Source organism: Oreochromis aureus, linkage group 14 (assembly GCF_013358895.1).
Source record: "Oreochromis aureus strain Israel breed Guangdong linkage group 14, ZZ_aureus, whole genome shotgun sequence".
In the NCBI taxonomy this organism is placed as follows: domain Eukaryota; kingdom Metazoa; phylum Chordata; class Actinopteri; order Cichliformes; family Cichlidae; genus Oreochromis; species Oreochromis aureus.
The window spans coordinates 29,441,043-29,456,724 of NC_052955.1; the positions used below are offsets into that span (position 1 = coordinate 29,441,043).

The 15,682-nt window shown below is 37.1% G+C and overlaps 2 long non-coding RNA genes across 3 annotated transcripts; both read right to left on the reverse strand.

Annotated features, from left to right (window-relative positions):
- Positions 1-10,009: 10,009 nt before the first annotated feature.
- Positions 10,010-10,527, reverse strand: LOC120432843. The gene is made up of 3 exons (XR_005608129.1): positions 10,439-10,527; positions 10,319-10,355; positions 10,010-10,243 (listed from the first exon to the last, which is right to left on the reverse strand). It is a non-coding gene; the product is annotated as an uncharacterized LOC120432843 (long non-coding RNA).
- A 1,907-nt stretch (positions 10,528-12,434) lies between these two features.
- On the reverse strand, positions 12,435-15,083 carry LOC120432841. 2 transcript variants are annotated; one of them, XR_005608126.1, is made up of 4 exons: positions 15,052-15,083; positions 13,245-14,374; positions 13,115-13,159; positions 12,435-12,903 (listed from the first exon to the last, which is right to left on the reverse strand). It is a non-coding gene; the product is annotated as an uncharacterized LOC120432841 (long non-coding RNA). The 2 variants fall into 2 exon arrangements; XR_005608127.1 differs by lacking the exon at positions 15,052-15,083 and having other exon boundaries at positions 13,245-14,020; positions 14,139-14,277.
- Between the last annotated feature and the right edge of the window lie 599 nt (positions 15,084-15,682).

Below are 15,682 nucleotides of genomic sequence, written 5' to 3' on the forward strand. Positions count from 1 at the left end.
GCTGTAAAAAGAAGTTTTCTTCCACGCACAACGGACACTAATGTTTTTGTCACTTTTATGGAATCAAACTCAAAATAAGGTCAGTACTTCCACGCTTTAAACGCTGCATGCTACACTCTGTCCCGCACTCGATATATTATGATCTGCAGACAGCTGTTGTCACGAACGTCGCACTCGCCACGCCACTGTCATGAGACGTTCTCAAAAAATCACGGTTTTAGTAACGCAGTAACGCAGCGTTCCTACGTGAAAGTAACGGTAATCTAATTACCGTTTTTGCAATAGTAATCCCTTACATTACTCGTTACTTGAAAAAAGTAATCAGATTACAGTAACGCGTTACAAGTAACGCGTTACTGCCCATCTCTGATCCTGACCACATTCTACAGAGGAACTATTGAAAGCATCCTCTCCAGCTGCATCACTGTGTGGGGCGGTAGCTGCACTGACTATAACAGGAAAGCTCTACAACGCATTGTGAGAACAGCTGAGAGGATAGTTGGTGTACCACTCCCTCCCTGCAAGACATCTACACCACCCGCCTTACCCGCAAAGCCATCACAATTGTCAACGATGCAACCCACCCCGCACTGTCTGTTCAGCCTCCTGCCCTCCGGAAAAAGATACAGAAGTCTCCGCTCCCGCACTACCAGGCTCACCAACAGCTTCATCCACCAGGCTGTGAGACTGCTGAACTCTCTCCCCTCCCGGCTCCCAGCCAGCAGAATCACCAGATTGGCAGAACTATAGAAAGACAGACTGGACTCTACACCCCCCCCCCCACACACACACACACACTCCACAACAAGGAAACACTCTCTACATTCCTGACTGGAAACAACTACCTCTGCATTACAGTTGCACACACCTGCTGCTATATATTTTTAGTATTTTTTTTAGCACTATTTATATTATTTATATTACTATTACTGCTGCTACAGTCTTATGCTGCATTAAAACAAAAACACTTACCAACCACAACCTGGGACTACCTCAAGTAGACTAGTACACTACTTTCCAGGGCACACTGTGGAACACTTTATTATATGTTAGGTCCTGTCTTGTTATATCCTGTATGTTACCTAAATGTTGTGCATCTGCACTTTATTGTTGTCTATGTCTATGCATGGGACAGTGTGAAACGTAATTTCAATTCCTTTGTATGGCAAGTACATCTGAAGAAATTGACAAATAAAACTGACTTTGACTTTGATTATGGATCGAAGTATCTGGTAGAGCACAACCTTTTTTGATCTGACTGATTTTAACGCAGTTTGAAACAATAAAATTAATTGTAATTATAATTATAAAACATAAACTTCTCATAAGTGTTAGGGTCAATGTGTGACTCACCTTCCAGTGAGAGACAAAATTAATAAATTTAGGTCAGAGTAGTGAGTAATATCACAAACTAACCAAGTCTTATTACCAGTTTTAATTTAGTTTTAATATAAATAAATACATTTATATAAATTTGTGACTGTCCATTATTTCAAATTGAATTTCTGCTATTATTACGGCTCAACTGCAGTACATTCGATAACCACCAGGGGGCCTGGTAAAACACTTTGTTTTAAAATATTGAAACAATGTATATACTGTACAGTGTGTGTGCCACAGCACAGGAGCACCATGGATGACTGTACTCTCACCTTTTCTCTTCACCCTGTACACTCCTGACTTCCAGTATAACTCACAGGGGTTAGAGATTCTTGGATAAGTCTGCAGCTGTGGGATTTGCCAGATGTGGGAAGGAGACAGTACAGGGAACTTGTGGATCACTATTTGGAGTGGTGAGTTTACAGTCACTTAAAACTGAAAGAGATGGTGGCAGATTTTGGGAAGACAGATGACAATTTAAGCAAGTTCTGTTCTGGAAGAAATCGCTTTTTTGTGGCAATGGAAAAGGTACAAAGTGTATCAGCTGTACTCAGTCTGCCTTGGTTGGCAAGGAAAACTGGAGCAGGGTAGCAGATTGGAAACCACTCTGTACCCCCATGCAGAGATTTTGTACAAACCGCTAACACATTACATCTGCTGCATTGTCTTACTGGTTAAACATATGATGATGATGATGATGATGATGATTAGTAGTATTAGTAGTAGTATTATTATTATTAGTATTATGTCAGCAGGAGGCTTGTTCAACTCTGCTGTAATAAGCATCATTAAAGGAAATCTTTCATCCCCACTGCTTTTAAAATATATGTTGACTCCTGTCTGACTGGTAGAGCACTAAGTCATTTTATTTCTTATTTACACACATATTTTTAAATAAAAAATGAGATATTAAATATTCATTATAAGTAAATACGTTGTTTTTCATATTTCAGATGGTTTCTATGGCTATTGTGTTTATACACTAACTATTGCTGATTTTACTCAAATATATGAAAAACAGCACAACCTTGTATTTATGAGCAGAAAATGTTTTGGGATGTTTGAAGAAGCAGGTTTGAGACGGGAGTTTGAGCACTGCAAACTCAAATGCGACATTTATTAACAAAGTTCTTAATGGAACAAAGGAAAAACCCTGAAACCCAAAATAAAATACAGCATCATGTACTCCCTCTGTATCACTCATACCATGATACCATTATCAAAACAACCAAGTCTAAATAAACATAAAGCAATTTCAGTTCAGTTTCAGTTTCAATTTTATTTCTATAGCACATTTAAAAGTCTCAAGTGCAACAAAGTGCTTCACAGACGAGCCGCATTTGTGGGTTACAGCAGTAAAAAAGCAGGAAATACAATTGTCAGCAAAAGAAATACAGTTATAGAATGGTGACGTGACAACAAGCATGAACCGGGGAAAAGTTAAAAACTAAGTTGTTTGGCAAAGCAAATTGTATTTCTGTTTTCTGCTAACAAAACCTTTACATATGGGTGCCTATAATATATACATACACTGTAGCACTTTGTGCTGAAAGAATGTCAGTGCCAGAAGCCCACTCACCTACTCCCCTGTACTTCTCCTGTGCCACAGCTACTCACTGCTCTGGCTCTAATCATGCAAAGCTCTCAGTTACCACTGAGCTGATTTCCAGGAACAGATGTGACCCACAGAAACAGTTGGGAAGACAATCAAAAGATCAAACAGTCTTTTGACCAAGCCAATAAACTCATAATGAAAAACCACACTGATAATATGTGCAAGCTGCCCTCTGGCCTTAAATTGGACAGGCCAAAGATAGCACAGTTACAGGCATAAAATAGTATTTTTGAACCAACAAGAGCTGTTAGCTGCAATGTTAGAAAATCTGGACATGGCGTGTGGTGTGTCCTTAACAATATTGAAGAAACCAGACAAATGAAGAAAAGAAGTGGCAGGCCCCTACAGCAGCAGATGAACAGTATCGTGTCATTAAGAAAGAGGAAAGAAAGAAGAGCTTTGGATGTCCTTCAAGACGCTTGGAGAACTATTCCTGAAGACTACTTAGAGAAATGACAACAAAGCTTAACTACGAGAGTTACACATAGAGCTGTAGCCAGAAGTTTACACTCACTCACTGTGGGCATGAATGGTATGGTAATTTCGTGTTTTTAGTGATTTCTTTGAACTGATTTGTATAATTTCATCCTGGTGTGAATTAGAGAAAGAAAATCCCAATTCATGTTTTTTTTCAAGTCATTAAAGATATATGCTATACAATGATTACACCCTTTCTGGCACATTATTTGACATGTCTCCATGACAACAGTTCAATGTCTGGACCGCAGATGTTTTGTTTTTGACAAAAGCACAGGTCCTGCAGTTGTTGATGACTGAATCCAGAGTTTTCCTGTTGCTGTGAGTAGAGGTCACGAGGGCTCTTCTCCAAGATATGTAAAAAACAAAACCCCCCCCAAAAAAACCCCAAACCCCAATATTAATTAAAAGTTAATATCCCAAAAAAATATTAGTCTTACAGCCTGAAAGCAGAAGCTTCTTCTGAAATAATATAAGTTTTTGCATCAACATCATTATGGCCAAGTCTCTTTTTTAAATGGAAAAAAGAAAGAAAGATTATATATATATTATATATTATATTATACCAGACTGTTCTTTAATGCTCACCTTGACAGATGAAAGGTAGTCTGTCATGGCAGTTGGCATCCAGCAGCTTAATTACTTGTTTCTCAGTCAGGATCATCTTTGCACAGTGGTTATTTGAGTCAGCTATGCTTCTGTTCCACTCAGGATAAATGTCTTTGGACTTTGAAATCCACCTCCACTCCCTATCTTTGCCAAAGACTGAGCGTTCCAGGCCAATCCAAACCCCTTGTTGCAAGTGTGTCTCATTTTGCAGACTTTTCACTTTATCATTCACTGTTTGGTTGGTGATTTCAACCAGGGAGGTGTAGTCTGTCTGGCATTGCTCCAAGGCATCAATCCAACTTTTGTTTTCATGGTAGAACTCCAGATTTGTAACTTGAGACAAAAAACGCAAAGTGACATTTAAGACATGCTAACACTACAACAGGCCACAATTTCCTGCTGTCTCTTTATTTATGCAAAGCTCTGCTGACTCAGCCTGATAGTCGGGGATGTTTTGTATAGATTAAAGTATTGCGTTTACAGCATTATAATATATTAACATATTATTTTATTCACATAATGTTAAAAGTACAAGACTGCTTTCAGGCTGAAATATAAACATTTCCACCTGATGTACCTGTATGTGTTGTAGTAACATTAACATTGCAGGTCTTTTGATTTGAACCTGCTCATAAGAAGAAAAAGTAAAAATGCAGGCTTTAAAAACATATTTCAGTTTTACATTAAAAAAAGTCTTGTTGTAACTATACAGTGTGTAAGTGTACATGTATGTGTATAATTTTTACAGATTCATCTTATGTTGTATTTGTTTTCTTGCTTGTGGAAAAAAACGCATCAGTTCATTGTTTTGCACATCAATAATTTACCTTTGTAGTTTGAGAAAGAAAAACTATGTAGCAAATTAAATTCTTAAAGCTGCTCTTTGGAGGAAAGGCTGATTGTGCTGATGAAAGTACTTGCCTGTGTGAGCCTCTATACCAAGGGCGTAGATTTGGCATGGACGGAAGGGACATGTCCCCACCAATATCAAGCGATTATTGAATTGTCCCCACCAATAATTTGATCTCTTCGAGTAAAGAAAAACAAACCCAATTGTAAGAAAGAAAAAAAAAAGATCTGTCAACGTCTCACTCACCCAGCGGTGCAGAAAGAGTTAAATTACGTTCTCTACTGGAGTCCTACCTCATGTGACAAATATGGCCAATGTGATTGGCTGTGCCTTTCAGGGAGCTCTGTTTAGTTTTAGCAGCGGCAAGCCTGCGCTGCGAGGACCTGCAAGGAGGAGACGAGGATGGCAGCAAAAAGGAAGAATCTGGATATAAGAAAGTATTTTTCAAAGAAACCTGTAAGTCACTTAAAGTCAAGTTCACTCATACAATGTGTCCGTCACAATAACGTTACAGGCTATGCTAGGCTTTGGCCCACATCAGTCTAAAATTGTATGTAACCATGAATAACGTGTTTTGGAAACTAACTGCACAACAGGCAGCACTATTAGTTATCTCAGTCTCAGAGTAGCCTTTCTAATTTTGATTGAAACTGTCAGAGAAAACGGCAGCCTCGAGCAAGCCAGGATATTAGTTTACAGAGGCTGTACCATGTCCACCAGGGGAGACTGGACAGTATAGATGTAAAACAAATATGCCAGCAGTTTATCTCAGTTAACGAGAGGAGAAGGCATGTGTTTGGCTCCTTCACATAGTGGACATTGAGTTGTTGTGTGGGGCACCAGTAGTCCATGTCTGTTGCTGTAACAGTAGTTCATGTTTAGAGTAAAAACTCCCAGCTCACTGATTTGATCGGGGCAATAGTAGGGCTGCTCGATTATGGCAAAAATGATAATCACGATTATTTTCACTGAAATTGAGATCTCGATTATTTGACAATATTTATTTAACAATAACAATGTATTGAATAATGGCTTTAAAGATTGTCAAAAAATAATATAAAATAGTGTGCAAATACTGATTACAGTGCAAATGTTTGCAATATAAAAAACAAATGAAAAATGTAAACATCTATGTTTAGTGAACTTCAAAATACTGCACAATATTTGATCCACGTCTGACCCATAATATTTCCACCAATGTTCCCTCAAATATTTCACGTGTCTGAGCGAAAACACAAACTCCCTGAGCGATCCCTTGGATCACTGTGAGCAACATCAGACGTGTGCACTGTGGTCACGCCAGCATCGAATCCATCCAAGTTACATGGTTTATTAAAATAATCAAATTACAACATTTACATTTATGTTAGACTACTTTTAATTAACTGCTTTAGCCCACTTACAATGAAAATTTAAAAAATCCTGTTCATGACCTGTGTAGTATGTTAACACTATTGGAAGTAAAAATAACTTGAACTCCAATTTTGAAAACAACTTTCTTTCTTTTCTTTTTTTTTTTATAAAGCTCTGACTTGTATTATGAGTCTGTGGTCTGGGAGAGAGTCCTGTAACTCTGTCTGCAAAATACAGTATATATATAATGACCAATGTTGGGCAATTAATTATATAGTTACTTCTTCAAAAAAGTAACTCAGTTTGGGAAACAAAGTTTTTTGCAGCTATTTTTTTTTTTTTTTAATGCAGCCAAGGCATTTTTTTAAATAAACATTTCAAACTATTTACAGAACAATCAGCTGTTCTGCATCAAATCTGATGCCACACAAATTATTTGTGCCACTCCAAAAAATAATTTCTGTCCACTATGAGATAAAGGAGAACAACAGCCTGATACCTGCAGGCCTGACAACAGGAGATGTATCACTCCTGTAACACCTGTAACATTCAGCAGTCGCCTCATTGTTCTGACACACACAACAAAACTATTGAGTACACTACACACTAACTACACAAGATTTGCGCTAAACGTCTCAAATCTTTCACATCTCAAAACACCGCTGTCACTCCTAAAACTTCCCCCTGTTTCTTAACAACTAGATGCCACGTTGCCATATCATTTTTTGATTGGTCGACACGGTACTTTTTTCGACCAATAGGAAAGGGGGGGGGGGTTTGGTTTTGTTTTTGCTCACAGGCGAAGAGTGCTTTCGAGCGCTTTCCTTATAAAACGCCCTTTTCACCGTTTCTTCCCGCAGTAAATATAAACAACGATAGTATTCAGGAAGAAAACCAAACATTGCATATATTTTTATCATAATAACTCTGGTTTTACGTGGCCTATCAACACAATTTAAAAACTGGTATAAAGTCCACACTTTTTCCGTCAATTGTTCCGTCTGTCCTGCTCATATCTCCAATGGTTGTACACGTTGTCATTAACGTGGCTTCACTGCACATCAGCCACGCCGCTTTGCTAGCTAAAACACCGGTGTCGGCACATAAGGACGCTGTCATAGCCTGTCAACGACGTTGATTAGCTGCGTATATACGAATGTGAATCGCATTATTGGCTGGACTATAGGATAAGGTGGCATCGTTCTAATCCCATACAGGAGCAGCCAGTCACTTACTGACTAACACTGCAAAACAGAATTGTTAAAGTTTTTATTTTAATTTCAATTCAGGTTAGATTTTTTTTGTGCGCAACCCAGATTTTCTGTGCGCAAAGACCGTGCCAGCAGTGCGCAATTGCGCACGTGCGCAGCTTAGAGGGAACATTGGTTTCCACACCACTGAAGTCGTTTTACCTCTCTTTTCAACCAACGGCATTCTTTCTTCAGCAGCCATTATCCTCTCCTCTCCAAATAACTTCTGCGTAGCTTTCCGAGCTTCCCTCGGGTCCTCTTAATTGTTGTGACGCGTGTTCGAAACGCAGAGAGGTGCGCTCGATTTGCCACACGGAGCAGCGCGAGAGTAAAGCACGAGGGAGGTGCTAATAATCAGCTCAGTCATTTTTAATGATCGTTGAAAACCCAGATCGTAATCGAGATTAAAATTCGATTAATTGAGCAGCCCTAGGCAATAGTGCCTAAAATGTTGCATAATTTTGCTGAGAGATCTTTTACTTTGTGGTAATCTTAGATGAGTAGTTTTATGGACAAAAACCATCAGGTCATTCACTGTTCCCTTAGTGCTAATGTATAAGAGATGTTGGTGTACTATAACTGAAGTGATGTTGTTAAGTCCTTAAAGTCATATTCTTTTATTGTCACGACTGTATTTGAAGCTATTTTTATTTTTTTATGATACCTGATTTCTATGGAATATGGCTGAAGTAAACTAAAGTCTAAAATACTTAGTCAGTCATTTGTTTAATAGTAATTTAACATTATATAATTCACATATAAAACTATGAATTGTAATTTTAAATGGTTTAAAAGCATGTAGAATAGCATATGTAGGCAAGTATATTTCTCCTTTTTTATCAAGAAGCAAAGACAAAAAGTAGAAACAAAGAAACAGGGCAGAGTTCAGTGGTTGAATCATCCGTCCCCACCAATGCCAAAACCAAATCTACGCCCTTGCTCTATACAGTCCCTGATGCGGTGTTGTTGACGAAAATTCTTAAAGGTGAGCTTTACTGTGTTTTGGTCTCGCTTAGGAACCGAGATATGAATCTTTTGTCTGTTGAAGAAAACAGAAAGCTGTTTTAAAAGTATGTGACAAACATGATTTTGCCTATGAGGTACCAATCTGCATTTTCTTCATCATTATATTTAAAAACTGATATAAGTATATTTACTTCTTTTTTAAAGCTGTTACATTTTGTGCCGGCAGTAGTTGAAGTTGCAGAGCAAGATTCACAAATGACCTTATTATCACTCGTATGCTTTAAATACCCTGGTACATGGAAACAAAACACATGAATGCTCATCTACAGCAATATGCATCAGGTTTTAAAGTTCTTAGATTTCATTTTAAAGTCAGTCAGCCGACTTTAAGCCAGCGATAAAATCATTTTTAATGTGTTGTGAATTTTAGATTTCTTACCATTTTCTACCTCCACAGACAAAACAAACATTTTTGTTTTGTATGTGATTTTACGGCATTTATTAGCAGTGTTGGTCAAGTTACTTGAAAAAAGTAATCAGTTACTAATTACTGATTACTTCCCCCAAAAAGTAATCCCGTTACTTTACTGATTACTTATTTTCAAAAGTAATTAATTACTTAGTTACTTAGTTACTTTTTAAAAACACGATTTACAACCTGAATAGGTGATAAAGCGATAGATCTTTCAGCCCAATTCTACTTTTTCTGCATAATCCATCATACAAAATGTAATCAAATGGAAAAGTCTCTTCTTAAAACTTTAAATCTTTTAACTTTATGCATCAAGCAAAAACTTAATTATATGCAACATTCTCTGACTGGAAGAAATTTGTTTAACATTTAAACCTATTTTCTGCACATTCCAGCACATAAAATAAAATATTTTTTTGTGTTTACACTCACTCTTTCAAATAGATGAAAGTAAAACACAGCAGAAAATAAATAAAATCAAAGACTAGCGGTCCTGTTGCTCTATTTTCACCTGTAAAGCAGGAGTGGGTTAGGCGGAGGTTTACCCTGGTGCAGGTGTGCCGCGGCGGTCAGTGGAAGAATCCGCGAGTTTCTCTGTGAGTTTCACATTACGTCGTAGCACACTCGCTGCTTGCTTGGAAGTTTAGGGGGTTTTTTCGCTGTAAAAAGAAGTTTTCTTCCTACGCACAATGGACACTAATGTTTTTGTCACTTTTTATGGAATCAAACTCAAAGTAAGGTCAGTACTTCCACGCTTTAAACACTGCACGCTCATACTCTCTCCTGCACTCGATATATTATCCATTGTTGATCTGCAGACAGCTGTTGTGATGAACGTCGCACTCGCTTACGTCACTGTCATGAGACATTCTCGCAAAAAATCACGGTTTTAGTAACGCAGTAACGCAGCGTTCCTACGTGAAAGTAACGGTAATCTAATTACCGTTTTTGCAATAGTAATCCCTTACATTACTCGTTACTTGAAAAAAGTAATCAGATTACAGTAACGCGTTACAAGTAACGCATTACTGCCCATCTCTGTTTATTAGTACAGTCCTCTGTCTCAGTGTAATTGGCTGTGGCAGTTGCTTCCAGTGTGACTTGGTTAACAGTGGGCCCACAACATTTAAATTTCCATATCCACTTGCCAGCTGTGCAATTGCAGTCGTGTGTAATATTCCCTCCAACAGGGCACAGATGATAGGGAGTAAATTTGATTCCTCCATCTGGAAAGTCTCGTATGGCTGAAACACAGGGCAGCTGGCTCACTGCTGTAACACAGGAAGATCACATCAGGCCTGACTACAGTTTGCATTTAGGTATTGACCTGTACGTTGTAAACATACCTAGCAGTAATGATAGATGAATCAGATGTGCCATGGTCTGTAACATGCAAAAGAAAAGAAAGGTAGAAAACTGATAAGGAATTGATCGTCATATTAAGAGTTTATAAATAAAAAGTTCACCTTCAGTGCTTCCAGTTTTTGCAGAGATGATTGTTAAATATCCAAAGTGTTTGAATAAACCTCCCCACTGTCCTCTGGCTTGCTGTCTTTCTCCAGAATGATAACTCAGAGAAATGCCGGCAGGAGAGACTTTTTATATTGCTCTTTATATTATCATAGTTTTGATTAAATAAACACAAATGTGTTCTCATCTTCCTCAAATGGAATAATGTTGCTTTTTTTCCCCCTCTAAGGTACTGTGGATGTGCAATGTTACAAACTTAATAAGGTGAATCAATTTGACTGATATAGAAAACATTTTGATTTTAAATGTTGTTTAAATGTTGTTAAAGCAAAAAAATCCGCAAAAAATGTTTTTTTTGTTACACATTATTAGTATATTTGTTTAAATGGAGGTTTTCCTGTGATCAGTCATCCCCTCCAACCTGTTTCATGAATGCACAGCACAATAACTCAGCGTTTGCTCTTAAACTGTAGTTGTTAAAATCTGAAGGTTTTAAGATCTTCTTAGCCAGGTTACCAGATGAACAGCTTTTAAAATATTTATTCCTTCTGTAAGTAAAAGTTATTTTTCCACTTGGTCTTTATTATATTATTATATTTGTCCTATTTTCTCATTTTTTCCCAAAAAGAAAACGTCTCTGTTTCCACATACAGTGATGTTACTGTTAGAGAGTGTTCCTAGTCAAACAGGAAGCAAATATATCCTGAATTTTTATTTTTATCTTATAAACAAATTAGGTATGTAACCAAGGTATACTGAAAAAAGTCTCCTTATGTCGTCAGGTAGAGAAGCTGGTAATAAATAACCAGTTCATTCACCACCACATGATTTCTGCTGCTGCATTAACCCTCAGCTTAATGCTTTCAATAACTGACACTGACTTTTCACCTTAAGGAAATCGATATAGTTCCCATTCTATACAGCGATCGAAACAGATCCATAAAACAAACAATTTCAAAGTATCACAGTATTTAGTAGTAGTTTTTTTCCTCTTGCATGATTTTGACCTGTGCCTACGCTGTTGTAAAGTTTTAACTACACTCAGTACAACAACCCGGATGGTAACAATGATTACACATATACTTGAGTGGCATCTCATTTTTAATGGGTTTTTTTTTCGTTACCCTGTATTTATACATGTGTAATGACAATACAGTTGAATCCTAATCCTTTAATATGTTGGCCCATTCTTTGTAGCTATAACATCTTCAACTCTTCTGGGAAGGCTTTCTGGAGAGTTTAAGAGTGTTTATGGTAAATTCTGATCATGCAAGCAATTGTGAGGCCAGACACTGATAATGGACAAGAAGGCCAGGCTCACAGTCTCTGCTGTAATCCACCCCAAAGGTGTTCAGGGTGAGGGTCAGGACTCTGTGTAGACCAGTCAAGTTTGTGCACTAGTGTGCAGTCATGTTGGAACAGGAAGGAGCCATCCCCAAACTGTTTCCACAAAGTTGGGAGCATGAAATTGTCCAAAACGTTTTGGTATGCTGAAGCATTCTTTCTTACCCACGATACAGTCAGAACAAAACCCAGATTCACTGATCAGATTGCCAGTTGGAGAAGCATGATTCATCACTCCAGAGAACACATTTCCACTGCTCTAGAGTCCATTGGCAGTGTGCTTTACACAACCTCATCTGACATTTTGCACTTGGTGATATAAGGCATGGATGCAGCTGCTTGGCCATGGAAACCCATTCCATGACAGTCTCTATGCACTGTTCTTGAGCTAATCTGAAGGTCTGGTAAATACTTTGAAGTTTGGTAAAAGTTTGTGATGGTCAGTTAGAAGTGTTACTAAAAACAAACAGCTGGACGAATAGTTTGCAACACATTAGTTTAACTGACAACAACATGGTAACATTCTTGGCCATAAAAAGAAGTAGTCAAAAGTAAATATGGACAGATTTCACCCTAGGTGTGTGAATGGTGTCTGTGACAGATTGGTATACCCCACTATCTCTTGAATCAAGATATCGCTGAAATAAATACAGTTTGCATTTTGTTAACTTTACATTTTATTATTAGCACAGAATGAATATTCTTTAGTTTTTTTGTTTGAGAGAAAAAGAAAATCGCGAGTTCAAATTCAATGTTTAAAAATGTTGTTTCTTATAACCGCTCGGTTAAATTAGCCAGATATTTAAGTTTTTAATGACAAAAATAATACATCGACTCTTTACATAGAAGCGTCTTTGACAAATACAGGTACTTCTGAGAAGTGGTGGGTGAACTGGTAATTTAACAAGGCTTGCAAATGATAGTAACCAAAGTAGTTTTCCTGTGAAACACAACACTACAGCATACATACATACATACAAACAGCATATATACACATTGGGGTTGTTGGGTCATCAATCTGCTTCTCCAAGAATCTCACCTTGACATGATGATGATTGGAGACGCTGCGTATTGTTTTCTTTGGTGCTATCAGTTCACTCAATGTCAATGAAAAGCTCTGTGGCCCAAAACACAAATATTAATTCAAAAATATCAAAATGCAGAGTGGAATGACTTCATTTTAAACTTCCCATTGACCTTTATACATCTACTTATATGTAAATATTGCAGCTTACAGTGACATGTGTCACACAGATAAAAAAGATGCAGAATATAAAGTAAAACGTCAATTTATGCCTAAAGGCTAGAAAACATTTTGGTAGATATACCTGACTTCTCTGTATAATCATCAGTACAAGGTTTTTCATTCATTCCTGGAGAGAAAGAAAAAACAAAAACAATAAGATTTAATAAAAATACGGTGAAGAAGTCTGATTGGACAACAAAACAGCAACTTACTTTGACAAATGTATGGTAATTTTTCATGGCAGTTGGCGTTGGACCACTTGATTTCTTCTGTCTTATTATCAAAGATGACTTTTCCACAGTGGTTGTCAAAGTCAGAGTTGGCGGACGACGTTCTATTCAACTGTGAATTTACAACATTATACCCTGAAATCCACTTCCACTCAGGACTGTAGCCAAAAATGGACCTTTGCAGTCCAATCCACACCCCCGTCTTTGAGTCTGTTTTATTTTGCAGTCTTTTCACATCATCCCTTACTTTCTTTTCACAGATCTCAACCAGGGAGAAATGTTCCATCTGGCAGTCCTCCAAGGCATCAATCCAACTTTTACTTTCGCTGTGTAGACTGACTGGACACAAGAATCAAGAGGTTTTAAAAATGTAATGCACACATATTGTACATAAACTCCATGTGACTTTGTTAAATGCAGTCTTTAAGAAATTTTAATGTGTTGGGTAGAGCTTACTGTTAGCAGCAGGGTACTCAGCACATTGAAATTTAATCTTTACTTTCATGCCATTCTTTGATGACATGTTGAAGCAGATATTTCTATTTCTTTTATGAAGGAAAATATACAGGCGATTTATTTAAAGCATGTGTGGCACCAAATATACTGAAACTTTGTATTCAGTAATTGAGTACACATGAAACATACTTACTGTTGTGGAAGATTTACAGCTGTATTGTTGAAAGTGACATTTGGGTGGCATTCAGGCTGAGTGTAGTTTTCCTTACAAACTGTATGGTTTACAGAGACCTTTATAATTCCTGATAGACAAAACCAACATATAAAGATTCATCAGAGAAAATAACACTGCATGTGTGCTTAAAATCTTGTTATAATGTGAAGTATTTCTTAAAGAATGTGCTGGTTTGCAGTGTTTACCATTTCTACCGCTAGAGAGAGATTCAAACACTTTCGCTCTCTGTAATTGGTGCCAGGACATGTTTCTGAGCTGTACATCGAGTCCAATGAGTCCAATTTTTGAGCCACAATTTTCAGTGTGAATTGTTTTCTGTTGCTCATACAACATTCAAGTTTCCAAGTTAAATTGCCAATTTCTAAATCTCCTGCATTTGGGCACACATCGGAAGAGAAAACAAAGTGCAGCTGGACTGTTGCTGTAACAGAATAAGATCAGATCAACAGTGTAAGTATCATTTAGTCATTTGTTTCTGCATTACTGTTATCTAAGGAGATTTCGAAAGAAAGGTGACTGGACTTCTTAAAGATGTTTCAGCTGAAGAACTTCTCAGGTAAGAGGTGAAAGTTTTCAAGAAACTTTAAAAAGTCCAGTTGCTTTTCTTTCCAAACTCCTTAGACTACCATGACCTGGATGACTGAGAACCTGCAGAGACACATTACTGTTATAGTTCATCTCTAAAAACTGTACTGATATATAAGTAGTATATTTATGTATATTTAGATATAGATGCATGCAAAGATGAATAACTGTAGAACTACATCACTAAAGATACAAAAAAACACATTATTTTTACACTTCTAATTATTTAAGTTTTAAAGGCAAATATGTTTTTGTGTTATCTTCTTCAAGACCATGCAGAAAATAACTCGTAGAATTTCTTTACTCTTTTTCAATATAGACTGTAGATAAACTAAAGCTCTACACCAAATATCCAGTTCACATTACTTTTCATGTTTTTTAAATGTTTGCACCCCTTTAATTAAATGCTGTAAGCTCCATAACAACAGGAAATATTTGTTTATTTGTTAATTTTAGAATGTAAGTAAATCATATTTAACATTTATAACAATGATCATTCAGCGAGAAACATACCTAAAAGTAGTGAAAGAGGGCTCAGCAGTTCCATGGCCTGTAAACACAAAAGGCAAAAAACCCCAACAACAACAAAAAACAGAGAAAGTTGAACACATGGAACTTCTTTGCAAACTCCTTTGACTACGATGACCTGGATGAGTGAGAACCTTCACAGAAACACATGGGATTTTATGCAAAATAATATACCGTTAATATTGGTACATCCAAACAACATGACAATATGCACTTTGAATAGGGCAGTATAGTACTTTGGTAGTCAAACAGAGACAGATACCACTGACAAACAAAGGCTTGTCTGTGCAGGTCTCTTCTGATGAAATAGACAAACTTCTGCAAATGAAATCATATGAACTTGACCTTTAACTCGAGACGAGGCTTCAGTTTATCCCATACTCTATCAGAGAAGTTATTCTTAGTAAAAAAAAAAAAGGCTCATGAAGGCTATCCCTGTGGACATTTTGCCAGTTTACATAATGTTTAAACAGAAATATTAAAGTGTTTAATAATTAATAATAATAAACATTTAATCATTCTACGAGTTCTTTTTGTGTTAATTTTACAAGGCAGTTCTTAAGGATTTACCAAATACGCACACATTCTGGTAATTAGTGGGTAATTAGTAATCTAA